General features: G+C 29.5%; 1 protein-coding gene across 2 annotated transcripts in view; it reads left to right on the top strand.

Annotated features, from left to right (window-relative positions):
• Positions 1–20,111, top strand: part of LOC111035516 (mucin-5AC-like) — a 50,026-nt gene that overhangs the window by 14,992 nt on the left and 14,923 nt on the right. The window contains exon 2 of one of the 2 annotated variants that reach the window (XM_022317160.1): positions 13,777–13,963. The gene's annotated coding sequence lies outside the window, so the exon portion shown is untranslated. Of the gene's footprint in view, positions 1–13,776; positions 13,964–18,666; positions 18,886–20,111 lie in introns of those variants that run through there. The other variant, XM_022317159.1, reaches the window with a different exon arrangement.

Here is a 20,111-nt window from a genome sequence, read left to right as displayed (position 1 = left end):
ACAAACGCACACTCATAACAACAATGCACCAATATGTTTATTAGCCTAAACATAAAAATTATACGGCTAAACTACAACTAAACTAAATTATTTACCTCAGCTGTCTAATATAGGTATATCATATAGAAACAAAAAAACACAATATAATATACTAATTGATTTTTTATCTGGCACACCACATTTTGATAATAAAATTACAAATTTATATTCGATTTAAGCAGGTTATTTTTAAATCGAAATTTGAACGAGTAGTTTCTGTGTTAATTTTCTTTATGAACCTACTACAACGGATCATTATTCATTAGGTGATTTTTCCCCCAAGTTTAGAAGTTGATTCAAATTTTGAGTAAAATTATTTTTTTGAGTTATTTTTTTAAATCGATTTAATTTATGGTACCTACCTATTAGCTTTTAGCTATAATATAAAATACATGCTAAATTTATAGATAATTAAAATTGTAAAAACGTTTTATCAAATGCAACTCAATATTATAGAATTCATTTATGTGAGTCATATATATTTAATAGGTTAATTAATGTTTAGAATAAAACAAAAATCGATGGTATTCAATAATAGGTATATGTATAGCTCAGATAAACCAAGTTCTTTTATTTTTTGTTAAAGATGTAAAATAACAAAACCGGTACTTATTATCAGTAAATATTAAAAGTAATTATGAAGAATCATGATGTATAATTTGATAAACGAATTTATCTTCGCAGGAAAGAACTTTTCCGTATATAAAATTGCCTACCAATAATATGACGAAAACAATTGCATAGAAGGAGCCAATATAGGCAATTTTATATACGGGTGCAAAAAATTATGTCCTGAGAAGATCCATTCGTCCAAGTATTAATTTACTCAAATTTACTACCAATTAACCATCCTGAAATTTATTTTTAAAACCTCATTGTAAAACCAATACATTTCTCTCTTCGCTTAGAATCTAAAAACGAGTTTAAAAAAATCACTCTGTATTTGGAAATTTAACCAGGTACGTTATTAAACTTGGTCGTACTGTATCGTAGAGGGAAATACACCACACAACGGTGACTTAACCGCCCACTCGTCAGAGATCAAACGAACGGTGAAGTCTCTAACGTTCCAAAAAATTAACTGATATTAAATAAATTAAAACGGATATTTTAATACATTGTCTTGATATTTTTAAATAGTAACTACACTATAGGCTCATTAAACTGGTCGGAAAATGCACAATTCAATTGTGTGATTAGCTACAAGTTGCAACACTGTTGGTATTAGTAAAATTGTGTTAGTATTTTTTTTCTTTTATATTTTTAATTTTTATAAAGTATTCGGCGAAGACCTAATCGTAGTATAAAATATTCAATTATTGAAACAAGTTTTGTTTGATAATAAATATACAACACATAAACAAAAGAACAGGCCCAAACACATAATATTCTAATAATACAACATCAACACGACTGCACACAATTATATTATGAACCACTAAACATGATTAAATATCTACTTTCGTTTTTACTGTAAAGCTCATATCAGTTTATCAGCAAATAAAAATTGAAACGTAATTAATACTATATAATAAAAAATTAAAAACTATTTAATAGCGTACGTCATTCTACTGAAAAAACTTTTATTACTTATTTACATATTTATTCAAGTGTATTGATTTAGTATTTAATCACCCTACGAAATACTACGTTTTTAATATTCATTGATCCTTTACTTATTTTCAAAGGAACGCTTTTTTGAACTTTCAAAAATATTATAAACAATAAAAACACGTTTAAAACATAATCATTAAAATATGTTTTAAACATAGAAAGTACAAATTATGAATTATTTGTCATAAAGAAACGACCGGCGACGCATCACAAAATATAACTTAATGCATCTAGTGTTGCCTACCTTATCCGCCTGAAAATAGATCTTTATTTAGATTAGATTTATTTAATATGTATATATATTTTTTTCATTATTCTCAATATTTATGAATTGTCATACTCTTATGAACATTATATAGGCAATTCATTTTACTTACCTGTCTATGCATTTTTGACATTCATTGGGAGCTATAAAAAGTAAAAACAAATTAAACTTCAATAACAAATTTCAGGAATATAATATAAACAAAAAAATTTTTTGTGAAATTATTTTACGTAATTAATTAAATACGGCTTAAGTTAGTAATTATTTATGCTTTATAATTTAACAATAAAATATTTATGTAATTTTAAAGAAACTTCTAAAAAATTAAAACGAAAAATATAATAAAAAAAATAGACCCGTAGATCTACGTACTCGTATTTTCAGATTTTCAATATTTTTAAGATTTTATAAAAACATTAAAAACATTGAAAAAACCTCTTGTTTTTACGTTTTTTTGACCTGCATAACATATTTATCAAAATGTACAAAACAACATTTTTTCTTCCAGTTATTCATTTTTAAAGCTCTCAAATATTAGGTTTTTTAAAACGTCATTCTTTTGATTTTAAAAATGCATATTTATTCCTTTTACTTACCAATGCATTAGTTAGATCAATTTTAGAACATGGTTTAATTATATGGAGTCCATGCACTAAATCACATATCGATAATATTTCAAAACCGCGTTATGAAATATTATCAACCAAACTTAAAACCTATTAATAACCACAGTTACAACCCAACATTAGATAAAAACTGAATATTCAAACCTTATTAGGTGTTAGGTTCGTTCATGAACTATCTGATATAACCTTAATATATAAATTAAATAACCGTCACGTTTGTTATCCTTCTTTTCTAAACTCTATCCCATTTAACGTTCCTTCTTTAACGTTCTGTTCCACTTTTTCATATTCCGCCGTACAGCACATTTTACCAACTTCCCCTTACCAAGAGCATTGGTATTTTTCAACAAGTGCCCTTACATCTACTTTTTCTTTTGGACATTGTTTAATATTTTTAATTCTTATTGTACTTTTAATCAACATGGTGATTAAGTTGAATTTAGTGCAAAGGTAATACACTTATACTCCTAAGATGAGCACCCCAAAACCAATTTTAAATTTTGCAGTTTAACGGGATTCTTACCTGGGGACTTGTTGCCTCACGAAACATGAATGTTTGTTTGTTTGTGTATAAGGTCACCTTGGTTAAATAAAATGAAAAAAAATGGTTATAACCGGATTTAATTTTAAATCGGTATTTTATATATTTTTGTCAACACCACCCAAAAGGCTGTGTTAAAATCTTAAAAATCTGTGCAGTTTATATTTAACCGAAATAAAGACAGCCAAATAAAGGAAAATATACCGGCATTATTTAATTTGTCACGGACAATGCCGTGCAGGATCAGTTATAATTAATAATAAATACATATATACGACTATACTGTATAAAATCAAAATCCAATTTTCGACCAATTTTCATGACATTTTAGTGAATAGATTCAATAAGAAAATAGTTATTATGATTGAATAAAGTTTTAAACCTGTAATTTATACTTGGTCATCAAGACAACCCAAATAACTGTGTATAGCTTACATTTAACGGAGTTTAAGAAAGAGTAAATCACAGGCACTTAATTTGTCACGGGCTGCAACGCCGTGCAGTATCAGCTACCTAGTATAATTAATAATTATTTTATAATATCAATACACTTCAATATTTATATTATATTAATTCTGTATAGCTCTGTAGCATCACATATTATATATTTTGTATGTTAATTGTATAACTACTTTTTTTGCATGCTCCAAAACTTAATCATAATTATTTTTACTAATTGTTTGAACTGTTAATATACATTATACGTTTATACATTATTAGGTAAACTCACAGCCCCACAGGTTAACTACAGACTATAGTTATAAGTGACATATCTTACAATCGAGTTGATGCTTGAAAATCACCACTAGATAGGTACCTGCCGCTAAATTCTTAGACCTTAATGAAACGATGTATCTTTTGTGTTCTTTTCTGTATTAAATGTACGAGTATAAAGCTGGTTTGACGACTATCAATCAACTGACTCGGTCTTGGAATATAATTATGATTATGATTTGTGGAAACAACGTCCATACGTCAATAACCTGTTAGAAATTTTGTAGTAATTAAAAAAAATGTTCATCATTGAAAAAATATGATATTTATTACTATTGCATGTTATAGGTACTTAATAAACTCTTTAAAAATAGGTCCATATTATAAACATTTATACAATTATACATGTCTGTATTGTATACAAAAGTTTGAAAATAATATCGATGAAACGATCAAATATGATTCATAGTTAAACAATTATTCAATATGGAACACATTTGATGAAGAGTAACTCAGATTTATAAAAGATAAACATAATATAAGTTTGACAGTGACAATAGCGTATTTTTATCAAAATCGAACTTTTTCAATTTTTATATTTGTAACACAACAACTTAATAAAACATGCAATACAATGCAATTGCAAATATGTGATCACATGCAATGTAATTATGCATTCATGATATAATATCTTATCAAATAGTATTCAAAAATTGGATAATAACTGATGTTTATACTGACTTCATAATACCTATAGTATCAGCTATTTTATTCGTATTCTTGTATTCTCTAAGCGAGTCGAAGCGATTTAATTAAAAACGTTTTCACAATATTAATTAAATACGTTCCATTACCGTTACTTTTAGATGATAGAAATATGTGTTGTGTAATTACTCATTACTTAAATTTGTAATAGCCAATTGGTAAAATGTACAAAATAAAATAATTAATTTTGTACTTCCTTTATTCATAAGTAAGTTATAAGTTATAACACAACATGTATTTAAAGGTGATTACTCATTAATTATTGAGTTAGATAAAGTTACCTATTCATTGATTATAATATTCAAAAATGACATCCTACTCCACTAAACCGAGTCACATCAAACATAACACCGGCAATTGGACATTCCCTATAGAAATACCCAGAAAATTTGGAGCTATCCTATATCTAGACTCAGAATCGGACATACTCAAATCTCAGACAGTTTCTTAATGGCCAAAGGTGAACCCTCAAAATACACAGCCTGTGGTGTCCAAGTCATCATCAACCAAATTCTCACTGAATGCCGAATAAACCACAATATCAGAATTAGTCAAAACCTGCCAGAATTACTAGCCGAAATATTCCACAATCGCCTTCAATTCATAGCCAACATCGTCCAATTCATCACAGACTCCAATCTTCAAACCAAAATTTAAAATGAATATGTAGAATAAGTACTCAGAACAATATGTCATCGATTTAAATTATTTGTAAACACAATGGTCCATGTCACCGAGGATATTGTATCAATAAAAAAAAAAATTAAAAAATACAAACAGTTTAACTAGTATAAATAATAATACCAAATTAATATGTACCTTTTATATTTATCCAAAATTGTTTATTTTAATTTACTATTCTTGATACCGACCGTTTTTTTGTTCAAAATCTTATGAGTTACCATATTTTGTAAATCATGCCAATTGACCTATTATTGTGATTTGTGATTCACCAACACTTATGAAACAAAATTTGATGAATCATGCATTTCCGGCCAAGGTGGAATTTCCCATTTTCTTATTGTGACCTTTCTCCCAATATCTCCATTATCTACATCCGTACTCTAACAAAATATTTCACTTTATAATACTAATTATTATTATTTATTACTTTATATTAACATTATGATTGACTAAAATTTCTAGTGATTGCTTGTTTTAAACATTTAAACAAACAACTGGGTAACTATTGTTGGAAAAATATTTTTTGATTTGTCTTATCCTGAATAAAACATTTTGGCACTCTATTCAATTGTCTCAACAGTCTTGATCACTTGTACAATGCGCGTTAATGTTTTATATCAATATAGTTTTGGTATACCGAAACGTATTTTCACCTTGAACAACCATTGAATAATACAAATTGATTTTATCTATTTTAATCTTTTTCTTATATTTTTCATCGATAAATCGGTTGTCCAAAAACAATACGCTTAAACGTATGAGTCACAAGTAGTCTTTAAAATACATAATTTATACTAACATATAATGTTATCGTCTACGTGTTTTGTATGCACTATATGCAGGGCGTCGTAAGGTCATTTTTATTTTAATAAAAATCATATATAAAGTTCATTAACATCGTGACTGGGAAGAACATTCTTTTGGTGTATTTATTATTTATGTATGTATTTATTATAATCAGATGCATTTATTTTATGTACAAAAAATATAATATTAAACTCATGTGTATTTTTGAAACAGTTATTATTGAGTTTAGTCAATTCCTGAATATTTTAACGATATAGTTTGATACATTTCCTAGATGTACTAGAAGATGTGTTACTATTTAATAATTATTCACTGACAGTTAGAATATTATTTTAATCTACTTTTTTTTTCGTTGAACAGTAAATAGTTACACCCAAGAGGTCGCACCCTAAGAGATACACCAAATAAAATATTATTTGTTTCCTCAAAGCTATTTTCTCGCAATAAGATGCTCGAAGTATTGCATACAAATAAAATATATGCGTTAAAAAAAACACACACACAATATACAATGATATTTTATTGACTATTGTGCAACGCGCAATAATTTTTTGGCAGTCCGTCCACGAAATATTTTTCTTATTATGTACATTTTACTGGCAATCGCACTTTTATTCTCTTTCAGATTTGATGGATTAAATGCATGTTAACCGAGAAATATTTTAGTTTCCCATTTCAATTGTTTTCTAAATGATATTTTTTGGAAATTCGCTCCTGCCCCGTTCGTTGCGTAATATTATTTTTGGTAAAGCCGAAAAACAACAAATCATGTAATTTATTTTCGTGATTGCCGACTGGACCACGGAGCTCTGGAACTGTGATGTAAATAATAAAATATTATAACAGGAAAATCGAGTATAAAACTAAAGACGTATGCCGTTCCTCGTTACGCTTAAAATTATGACCCATTGCATAAATGTATACACAATATAAAAAAAATTATTTCTACCCAGATCACAGCTCGCTGCAATACACGTTTGCGTAGCATTATCGTTATCAACTCGTTTACAAAAGCGGAATTAAAAAAATATTGTACTACCTACAGTTATACAGCCGTTACAGGTATTGCGGGTGTCGTGTTATATTTAAAAGCGTATACGATGGTGTCGGGTTTCGTATAAAATATCGATACCGTCTACTGCGATTCGTGTTGACACTTATTAACATAATATACACGTCATCGTCATATTATTCTGTACATAATACGCCGTTGTGGAGTGTAGAGTTGCATTAATTTGATTTTGTTTTTCCAGTTGATGACCTATAATTCCGCCCATCTCTATCGGATAATAACAGGGTATCATCCGTTCGCGACCGAGGCCGTAATTTAAGAACTGCATCGCGAGCGTCATTTAATAATTATATCGTATAGAATTTTTACCGGACCGAAAGGATACCACCGTGCACTGATCTAGGCATAATGTTTTTATCGTGTGTGTATAGGTGCGTGTGTGTGTGTGCGTGTGTGTGTGTGTGTGTGTGTGTGTGTGTGTGTGTGTGTGTGTGTGTGTGTGTGTGTGTGTGTGTAAAACGTGACCCCAACTGTATTTAACTGTATACAGTTATGTATACATATCGTGCATATGTGTATACATATATATACACCAACACACATTTGTACATAATATTATATTATGACTGTATAGTGCATATAATACTATATATACGACGCGTATACATACAATTATATAAATATAGAATTTCACTGCTGTCGCAGTATGTATATATATACTTTGCTACGCGTGTACCTACATACGTTTTATTTTATTTTATAACATAATTTATTAATGTAGGACACATTAGACGAAATACGTATTTTGTTTTATTTTACTACACACAAGTGGATTTTATTAAAATATGTTACAGCGATGGTTATTGGAATTTGGAATACATATTATTATGTTAGTATGCGTATACAAGCTAAATGGTATAATGGTGCATATATAAAAAGAGTATAACGACTTGATGTATTACACTGTGACCGTACGAGTAATGAGTATATATAATATGTTGTTTATTCGTTTGACTAGTATCTACACCAAGAAATTAATGTTCATTTTAAATTTTGAACTTAGGAGCACATTATGAGTTATATGACTTAATACTTATGAGTTCATACTTAACTAAAATAAAAATATATTATATATATTATAATACTAAAAAATGAAATGTGAAACTCTCACCATCATTTTACAACAATTCTCTAGGAAGAAATAATTGAGAGTAGTTCAAATTCAAACTTTGGTGAAATTAATCAAAATAATATAATTACGTTTCTGATAAATTGCCTATAAACACTTCTTACCATTCTTAATTAATGCTTGCCAAATATTATTCAAATGTACAATTTATTTAATACTTACTAAATGTACAGTTCATTTTCTGATAAGACAGTGGCGTAGAGTGACGATAAAATTATTTTGTCATTGGAGGAGGGAGGACATCATAGCTGATTAACATGCGCTATTGATTATTAAAAATATAATTTAACGTTATAAGATCTTAAAAACTATAAAAGCACACGAGGAATGTCATCTATTCCCCGCACATTCTCCCGTTCTATCGCCACTTCAGTGGTATAAATTAAAAACTACATATTAATCAAAATTAATAAATCGCAACTGCCAAAAGCGTGGTAGAAAACGCTTTAAAATACTTGGTAGTTGACGGTTTCTGGTTAGACAGTAGACGCTATACATAATAGTCATTGTTCGCACATATTGTTGTATACCTAGGTATGTATATGTAGGTACAGACGGTACAGTATCGGTAAGAACTAACATGTTATTTTTAGTTAATAGATACTATTAATTATTTTAGCCATAGTATAGCTTCGCGTATGTACACAATATAGATGTGCTGATGTACACGCAGAGTATGCGGTTTTATCCGACTCGTGATCAGAAAAATAATATTAATTATTATTACAACGATGTTTTCAATCAAATATTTGAGTGCGCGAATTCCAATGTAAATGTTTGGAACGTACGCACCGGAGGGATCGAGTATTATTAAAAACGAAGAATGTTAGTAGCGGGCAGGAGTTATTTCGAGGTCACAGTCAAGTCGAGAACACCCGATACATAATGAATACTACTTTGACCTCAAAAAAAATTTCCGGGTTACGCACTCTATGCGATCGGCGCCGTGCTCAGATGATTTTACGTGTTTGCATATATACCTACATAATATATATATATATAATAGCTGCCTCCTACCACATGATATAAATATATAACATGACGCATGCACATAAAGTTATATACGTATTACACTGTGTGTCCTCAAAAAACAGGGTACACTATTTAAGTAAATTACCAATATTACTCAGTATCCTATATGTATTTCTGAATTTTTTTTAAGGGACATGAAACTATAGACTATTAGTTCAGCAATTTCCCGCAGACAGAATTCTAAAATATGTATGGGGCACTGAGTAATAGAGTGCAGGTGCCCAGTTTTCGTGCAGTTTTCTATATATAGCCGACTAAGGTGGGTACACGAAACGTCAAAACGCCTAAACGCTGTTATATACATATTTGTTTGGCTTAATTTGTATGGCAAATTATAATGATAAACCAATGACGATATTATAATGCCATCTTGGAATAAACGATTGTTGAACATTTAATAAATCAACAGTGAGCTAATGATCCCTCTTAAACTTAATTTAGTGGCTCACGATTGGTCCATTACATTTTTGTGAACCACCAAATTAATAAATTTGTGATGTCAGTCGGCGTATAAAAAAAGATTTTTTTTTATTTTAAGTTATAACTCATTTCAGACGACGGAGATTAAAGATTATAATATGATAATATTCGTGCATTATTACCTACAATTCGATAAAATCTCCGTCACGTGCGTGATGCACATGATATCATATTTTATGTATTACATGTGTCATGTGTGTGTACCTATTATATGCACTTCTCATCTAAAAATTGTGATTTTTTCGTACACTGTCGTTTCACGGAAGGAATGGCACCACAACCGTTTGAAAATCCCAAATATAATAAAAGGCAATTTATTTTGGTGTGTGTGTGTGTGTGTGTCATCGCTATACCTGTGTACCTATTACTGCATGTGGGAGCGCTGTTAACGACTGTCGGACAAGATAGATGATATGATTGTGAGAAAAAACCGTTTGTTTTGAATTCGCTCACCATCGAAACGAAATTGGACACTATTCGTTTATGTCAGAAATACCTACTAAATATACCATAATAGCCGCGTAGTAGGACGTGGACAAATAATTGTGTATTGTCCAGTTCTCTGTGAAATCGTTATTAATTTTTTTCACATGTTTACAATGCACATATTATGGTCTACAAAATGTAGATACAAAAATGCGTATTTTACTGTGCGGAAAGTGTTTTAAAAGCAATAATTCACAAGAATACAGCCAACAGTACATGTGCATATTATATATGTGTTATGTTTCGATGATTGCGTGTGTTGCATATAGTGGTAGTAGGGAGTAGGTTTATACCAGTCACAAATATTCTTAAAAGTACAGAAATAGTTAAGTATAATTAAAATAATATATGTCATTGAAATATGAAAATAATTTTATCTAGAATAATTATTTCCGCTGAGAATTACTCTCAGTTATAAGTTATAGTTTAATATTTCTATACGACTATACAGTATATGTATATGTAGATAGCCTACATGTTTAAATTGATTAGGTATTGAATGTAACTAAAATACTTCAATTTTGATGACAAAACACATCAGCTGTTATGGTGACTATCATAGGTTGAGACACTGCGTTATATTATTTAACGATAACTTTGTAATTTAGATAATATAGTAAAATAATAAATTTCTTCCTTGCCCAACAAAAAACGCATAAAGCGTAAAGCACACAAAATTGACGAGCATGGCCAACAACAAACCATTATATTCCCAACAAGCATCATATTTACTTTTAAGTATGTATCTTAGAAGATCGAGGATCTTATACTAGATATCTATACATACATATCTAATGTCAATATGACACATTTCCCAAATGTTTTCTAAAAATGATTTGGATTTCATTACTTATGTCTTCGGTCAAGTACTTAAATATAGGGATAAAGTCACATCATCTTTTTCGTTAGATGGTAAATCACATGGTAAAATTAAAATCGAAAACAAACTTAAAAGTTATTAAAGTAACTTGATGTTTCGGAAACTATCAATTATTATTAATTGTCAAATAATATAAGTACTGGAGTGTTGACTTGTGATAATCACAATAATATAATTGTGTTACCCGGCATTCCGTAAATGTATTATTGTCGGAATTGTAAATATTATACCTTTAAACTATACAATAATAATTTATTTTTATATCGCATGCGTTGAAAGTTGGCCAGTAATTTTAGAAATGTAATTAAGTACCTCTTCAACATAGGTTTTTACTCATCACGAGTCTTATTGGTCATGTTTTAGTAATGCGTAATACATCAAACAAATCGAAGAATTGTATTAGCTAATATAGTAATATAAAATTAATTATTCGTTATATAAAGCTTAATACTCATAAATTGCAACTAGAAACTAAGAAGATATGGGTTCGTACAAGACACAATTATTTATAATCTTTACCTAGTTTACTTTTTTGCTTATTATCAATAAGCAGTAATAATAGGATTATAGTAAAGACGTTACTATAGAATAGCATATTATTGGTCATAAGCACCATATCGAAACGAAAATCCATAAAAGTATACCTATTTACAAGTACCTACAATGGTAAATTTACTATTTGTTATGCCTACGTCGATAACCTACAAATGCAGTGGGAAGATGATAATCTTAAATAATTTTCAACGAATTGTTTGTTTTCGAAAGTAGCACCAGAATGTCATACGAAACGTCGTCGTATATCTAGTCTTATCTTGATGAGAACTGAGAGTTTTTGCAAATGTGACTGACCAAATAAAAGCAAAAACGACTATACGGTACCTACGTATTGTCTGAATAATATAAACGCCATTTAAACAGTTAATTAAACTTAATTTCACAGAACCGCCGTGGAAATTATTTGATAATTATTCATCGTCGGACTACATTTTTCGTGTGGCGTAAAACGAAATTAGTTTTCAGTCCAAAGCAAACCGTTTTACATTCGCGCGTTTCGGCGTGTATCTACTTTATACATGTATATACATAATATTATATTATATGCATCGATGGCGTGTCTTCATCGAGCGGCTACTGCGGACGATATAAATTATAATATACCAATGGGAAATGTACCTATGCATAGTAAAATATACATGCGCTTGTATATATGTGTCGATCACTACCAGATAGTGACTCGGCTCATCTGTACGCGTGACTGATCACAATAATTAATATCGATAAACATTTTCTATACGGACAACGAAATCGATTGTTGCTATATTAATTACAACCACTGACGAGGGTCGACGCAAAACCTTATGTATAAATAGGTACATCGAACATATATAGTAATAAACCTATATTTGCGATGATGCGATGGCAATGACTATATAATATTATAAACTAACACGCGTATTATAGATAGGATATATAATGATTAATAATGTATACGCATATTATATTCTGTGAACGGAAAATTATTTTTCCTCCGTCAAAACAATTTCCCGTTCCATATCTCTGAGTACCATACGGAGTATAATATCCTACTTAATTATTCCTATACAGTATATTATATTAATTAGGTACCTGCAGAAGCGTCTTGCTACAACATAATATTATCCCAGAGTTCGGAAGACGACACGGTTATGCAAATGTACGAAATGATTTTAACCATTACAGCGGAATCGGTTTTTATATAATATTAAATTCCTATAAAATATACTCGTACACTTAAATAGAAAGTCGATATCGAGTATAATGTGACCGTGGTCTTGTGAGTACCTACCCATCCCGTATACATTATTATATGACGATGTCAAAATCACTATAAACTAGATAATCATTCCTTATAGGAAGTCTGTGTGTATTAGATAATATTAATCATCGGAGCCTGTGCTACCAGCTACATATGGTTATCGTTTTGAGGAATATTCTGTTTTTATTACGACAGGCATTATATTAGACTGTTTAAGGTGAAAAATATATACATATATGCCAAATACTCCGGTATTACATTGTAATTTTATTTGTACACTTTAAAGTCACTATATAGGCAAAACAAATAAATACATAATACATCACTTGTGTTGTATTATTTCATGTATGTTCCTTATAAACCAATAATAATAGCTAGTGAATGAAATCTGAGTATTGGGCTTTTATTGTCGTTGCTGTTTTAATAACGGGAACAAAAAACGTTCAAGCTCCCCTTGCTGTATGCACGCAGAAACAATGTCTTCCCACAATCTAGGACACGACTATTTTCCCATCAAAAATCTTACCTAGATAAATAATAATTAACAATAGTAATTTTAATTAGGTTATAACTAATAACTATACATAGGCAAAGGACTACCCATTATTGTTATTACTCACACAACGATAAAACATTAAATATATTCCAAGAATACAAATCACTCACAATAAGTACCTAATAACTTCCTGATGTAGATTCTTTAATGTAATTGTTATATTATGTTTATGTCGATATTGTAGGTGGTCATTGATCATTGCTTTAGAATGACGTGTATATTGTCTCAACATTTGATCCATATGACAATAAATCTAAAATAAATAAATTATAAATTAAATTTTTTTTTCAGAGCCCAAATTCAATCACATTAAAACATCAACCGTGTATTAGATATTTGATGAGAATTCGTTTCCAAGTGGATCATTTAGAGGTCTGTGTATTTAAGTACGAACAGCCGACGAAATAATATATTTTATCGAAAAGTTCAGAAAAGAAACCAATCTGAGATTTTGAGCAAATATGATAATTCAAATCAGGTAATTTATTTATAATTTAATAACAACCTTACTTTTTTTACAATTTTCTAATAGTTTTCCTAAAAATATTCCTATACAAACTATTGAAAATTGCACGATCAATAAATTATACACTTTATTGGGTGTTTTAAAAATTAAAAACCAAATTTAAGTTTAATCGTAATTTAAACGATTTAATACATCACTCTTTCCGTATCAACTATAATACGATTATCAACTTCCAAAAGTAGGTACCTTCCTGTATTATATAAGTGTAAGCAATAAGTAGTGAGTATGTATACATAAATACTCGAGAAATATGCAGTATGATTCACCAAACAAGCTCGACCTCATTTATTTATTTAATAGTCAATTCATTCAAATACTAATTTTTGAGATTTTTAAGTATACTTAAGCACCATGCTTATAACCATTCAAATTTTTTATACTTTCTAAGGAGTGTTCAGTGGTGATATAAACTTTTTTTTTCAAATTGAGAAAAAACCTGTTTTACTGTACATTTTTAGATAGATGATTTTTTTAAAAATGATGATGTATCTGGATCTAAATTCGAACAAGTATTATCTTTACTAAAATTAAATGCCAAGGATAATTAGTCCTTAAAATGAGTTTAAAAACTACCGAATGTGTTAAATTGATAGTATATTTACTATACTCAGTATACTCGGATATATAATGTTTACAAACTATTAAGTGTTTCAAATTGATATATACATACTTATTAATTTATATTGCTAAAATGCTCAAACTCTAATAGGACTCATTATAATTCATACATTTTAAATCAATTATCATGGACTTATACGGGCTATATTACACAAAGTTAAATAACTCAAAAACAACTTGTTCTATTTCGATGTAGATAGGGTATATGATATCGGTACATCAAATAGGTCATCTTATTAACAATTCACATGAAAAAAGGTGGTTCTCATTTGAAAAAAGAAGTTTATACAGCCACAGTACACTCCTTAAATGATGTACAAAATCTAAATATTTTAAAATATAAAATTAATACATTTCGGAATTCTAAAAATCAGAGTTTGAATAAATTCATTGTTATAGAAAAAAAATGGGGTTCACCATTCTTGGTGAATTACCCTGTTTATATATAAATAAAATCTTGTTATTGGAATTAGTATTTACCTTATTTATTGTGATAATATAAATAGACAATAAACATTTAACTCATAAAAAATGCACTTATTTTATATAACCATCAATAGAATACGTGCTTAAATATTTTCCTATTAAAGTATATTGACTGTAATCATACAAAATAGGTCTAGAAAAATATTGAATTAATGTGGGTAATAAGTTTCTATTAAATAATTAATTGGCAGTCATTTATACAAGTATTTATGTCAGCCTATATAATTCATGAATCATATTTTGTTATTACTATTTACACATTAAAACATAACTGAAACGTATTAGACACTCTACAATGAATTGGTATTTGGTATATCTTACGTTACCTATATATTTATTGAATGATATTCAATATAAATTTATTTTTCATGGATGATCACATAAAAATTATTGATCTGAAAAATAATAACGTTATTTATGGTTTCCATCAATAACTATACCCTACTCACGCTTCACAAAACTGTACATCACTGTAATAAAATAATATATTATATTTTATGTCTTGTATAAATTATGACATTTTTTTTTCTAATGTTATTTTTAAAAACACATTTTCCTTGTAAAAAATATTTCATGTACTTACATAATATGACTATATACTACTATTATTAAACACCTTAATTAATTTTGAATAATTAAAAATCATAAAGGTGCAGTATACCTGATGTATATATTTTAACTTAGTAGATTGTAAAATACATTTATATTTATCTATGAAATTCTCATCAAGGTATTCCAGATATGGATGATAAATGTACATAGGTATAGTTGCGCATTTGTTAACGTGTCGCATACAACACAGAATTCTTATAATATTAATATTTAGTTAAGTGGTAAGTATAAAAATGTAAACATAGAGTTGTATATCACACACAAATGTATAAGACTATTATATTTTTAAATATCAATCTAATACCTACCAATACATACTAATAAAAATATATAATTTTAAAATCCATAAAACCAACTTTTTAAACTCACCGATTTTTAAATATATATTTAATGTTTTTCTTGTAGAAATGAAACTCGATGATACTATAAAAACAATTAAGTTATTTTATTCAAATATAATTAATATATTAAACAATATTTCGTAATAATCTATAGATAAGTAGTATTTAAAATTAAAGTATATTACTTAATAATATTATTAAATGAAGTGCTGCTAGCGTTAAAGTCACCAAGGAATATAATGTGTACAGTCTGCACAATAATATAAGTTATATTATAAATACCTAGGTATGTAAAATACATATCACTATAGCTTTTTTTTAATTTTCGTACTTAAAATAATAGTTGTGATAATATATTTCAGACATTTATAATTTTGTGTAGAACTATATTGTTACATAACGTGGATTAGTGGGTGAAATCAAAAATTGTTGTGTTACATTTTTACCAAAATGTAGATTTATAAAAATCATTATACTTTAATATAGTACAACGTTATAATTTTAGTATAAAGTAATATTATAGTTAATCATCAATTTATGTCGAATATTAATTTAGTCTACTGTTCCCAGAGCTGAACTTATAGTTACATGACACTTTGCAGTAGCTTAAAATTAAACTACGTGTATTTGTGTTTACACTGTACACTGTACAGTGTACATAACATTTACTAAAAATATGTTAAATTCTCCTTATTTATCTAGTATCTATTATAATTTCTATTTATTAGTTTTTTTATAATTTTAAACTCCCACAACGTCCGTACATGTCAAATACTGTCGATTGGTTTTTAGAAAATGTATTATAGGTTTGTTATATATTTTTTAAATAATAAAATAATTTTATAAGATAGATAGATTTTATTGTATAAATTAAAAACAAACTACCCAAATAAATACGTTAACATTACGTATGTTGAACATAATTTATTGTTGACAGTATGGTTTCCATAAAGTACAAAGTTACATTAACCCCGAACGTATAATTAAGTAGAATAAAAACATAAAATACAGTCCAACAGTTCAAAATTATAAGTAAATGAAAACTCACACAAACAAAATATAAATTGCTTTGATAGCTGGTACACTGTATATTATAGATGTTAATATAAGAAATCTGTTTTTTATATTATATTGTAGATAAATAGAATAATAGAACGTACAAAAATTAAAATAGGCACACATCTTGTATTGTAGTATCTAAAAACACAACGAGTGTATATACGTAGAATAGATGTATATTGTGTAAATGTAATATTATGTTATACACCGTGTCCGTATACCTACATTGTGTGCAAAAGCGTCGTTCAATTAATTCAATCTATACATAAACAATACGGTATTTCTGAGCATATAATACTATGATAATGAAAAGATAGATGTATTAATTTATGTGTTAATTAAAACTCGACTAGTTTGGCTATTGTATATTTCTTAATCTCACCAAAACCATAAAATAATATTTTTATAACGGACACCACGTATTTATATATTATTGAAATGATTATATGTTTTTCGTAAAATTCGTTTTTATTGTTTTTACTCGCGTAGTGCGGAAAAAAAGTTGTAGAGTTCAATCAGAAATTTGTTCAGTATTCGAAAGTGTTTCAAGCGAAGCGAACTCGACTCATTCGTACAGGTACAAAATGCAAGCAGGCTGCACCGCTGCAGGCAAATTGTAATGTGTGTTGCAGTACTACTATATTATAGCATTATAATAGCCAATAGGTTTAAAATCATACTCACGCCCGGTATGTGCCCCGAACGTCGGCTCTTCCAGTTACTCTGTATATTAAAGGAATATTATTAAGTTCACTTAAACGATATTTATGATATCGAGAATCGACGTTAGTGTGGTCATGGCGACATGGCGCTTTCGTGCGCATACCTACATATTAAAACCGGCGTACGGATATTATCGAGAAAAAAATATGCAGAATCTGGGCGATCGAAAGTCGTCGGGTCGTCATTATATTATATACTATCTATGCATGCGTAATACAAAACGTGTCATTATACACCGGACACGTGTGTAATATATAGGTACTTACACTTATATACACATAATAATGATAACGATAATATACGCAAAGACAACTCGTCGAACTCGGTCAAACCGATCGCGTCCCACGCCATCGTTCGCGAATAAATGTCTTGGCAGGCTCTATTATTATTATTGTTGTGCGTCGTTGCCTCGTTTTTTTCTGCTCGTTTGCTCGCGCACGGATGCACCTCGATTGTAGTATTTTCTTGTCGTCTTGTGTACGCGAAAACTAACTGACCGAGTGTGCGTATATAATATGTATATATATACATACATATACATACATACGAGTATATAAATGAATAATAATATATACGTAATATATACATATATATATGTGTGTGTGTGTGTGTGTGTGTGTGTTTACGACAATAATAATAACCCACTATGGAGGTCACCCTTTCGGCGTTCGGAAATGGAAATGGAAGAAGTCACCTATACGTACGTGTAACCGTCGGCGACCGCGACCGCGGTAGTGGTCGGTGACGGTGAGGAGGAGAGTTCGATGCACCGGCCGCCGGTCTCAGCAGCCGCCGCCGCCACCGCCGTGGATACAATATTATTATTATGCCCGTCGCAGTCTTCGCGTTTACAGGTCAGTTTTCGTAGTTCCGTCCGTCCGTCTTCGCGCCCGCCACGCACTCGCTTACACATTTTCCGTCCGTCCGTCATATAATCATTTAGTAGTCGTTTTTCGTTCCGTTTCTCCCTCGTCAACTGTATCGCGTGTATACGGTGTTCTTCTCTCACGACGTTCGCAACCCCAAAGATATTAAGTGAGTACTTATATATTACGTATTACCTAGCTATAGGTAACTTCTATTAATATTTAAATTTTTAATATAAGTTATATAAGAACTGTGATTAGGGCCAAGCCGGAAACCATGAAAAGGGGTTATGAGCTTTTTTATATTACTATCGGTATCGGGACCCAACTCAAGAGAAAATGTATGGCTTTAAAAAAGTTTGTCGTAAACTATTGCGCTGGGGGCTCGATCACGAGCCACGCTGAGACTGCTAATAAATGATACCTAATATTAAATAATATTATGAAAGTACCGTATTATGTTATGTCGCACATGCACCTACAGGTTACAACTTAAACTATAAACGTATAATAATGTAGGTATTATGGATACGCGTGAACGACTTTCGATTATTATTAATTCATTTTATTTTTATTATTTTATATTATAATTCTGATTTCACGTAATTTATTAACGTTTTAAGTATTATAGCTCAAAAACAAAGTGTACTTAACACAATACAGTTATATATTAGGTGTATGTATATTGTACAGTGCACGTAACTTGTAACGCCTTCCTCACGGTATAAAGCACTCAATATTTAACACCTACACGAAAATTCGCTTAATCCTATACATTTTATAATTTATATCCTAACAAACATATTATTATTTAAGATTTGGCGGATTCGCTGGTGTTTCTAAATGGTAATTAGTCATTATATATTACCGTATACTCGTAAAAATAATATTATTATCGTGTTTTTGTTAAACTCGTTGAGTACATTGACGTGTGGGTTTACGACCTCACTCACACATCATATCATACATGTATCTTGTATGTGTGATCTTACGTCCGACAAAACTGACACGCTGCAATAGTGTAATAATAATAACTGTTCTTAACACATCACGTCACGTCTATTTTCACATATACAAAATCAGTCGTTCCGGTATACAGTACCTATAGATACATGGTGTGCACTCTGCGCATATGTGTGTTGCTAGTACGACGTGTGTGTGTGTGTGTGTGTGTGTGTGTGTGTGTGTGTGTGTGTGCAAAACAGTCATTTTATATTTACATCTTTCGATTAATCTTAGGTACTGCAGGTAGTAAATAGGGTCCGTTATTCGTGCGTAAAAATCATTGTTTATTTTATATTTATTGAATTATTGACAAAATCGTCCGACCGTGACTTGGCAATGGCCTTCCTGTAAACTGACCGCGTTTCGGAATCAGATTGGTTCCCGCAAACG

Source organism: Myzus persicae, unplaced genomic scaffold (assembly GCF_001856785.1).
Source record: "Myzus persicae strain clone G006 unplaced genomic scaffold, MPER_G0061.0, whole genome shotgun sequence".
NCBI lineage: Eukaryota > Metazoa > Arthropoda > Insecta > Hemiptera > Aphididae > Myzus > Myzus persicae.
The sequence above is the reverse complement of the archived record's forward strand: the minus strand, read 5'-3'. Positions and strand labels throughout refer to the sequence as shown.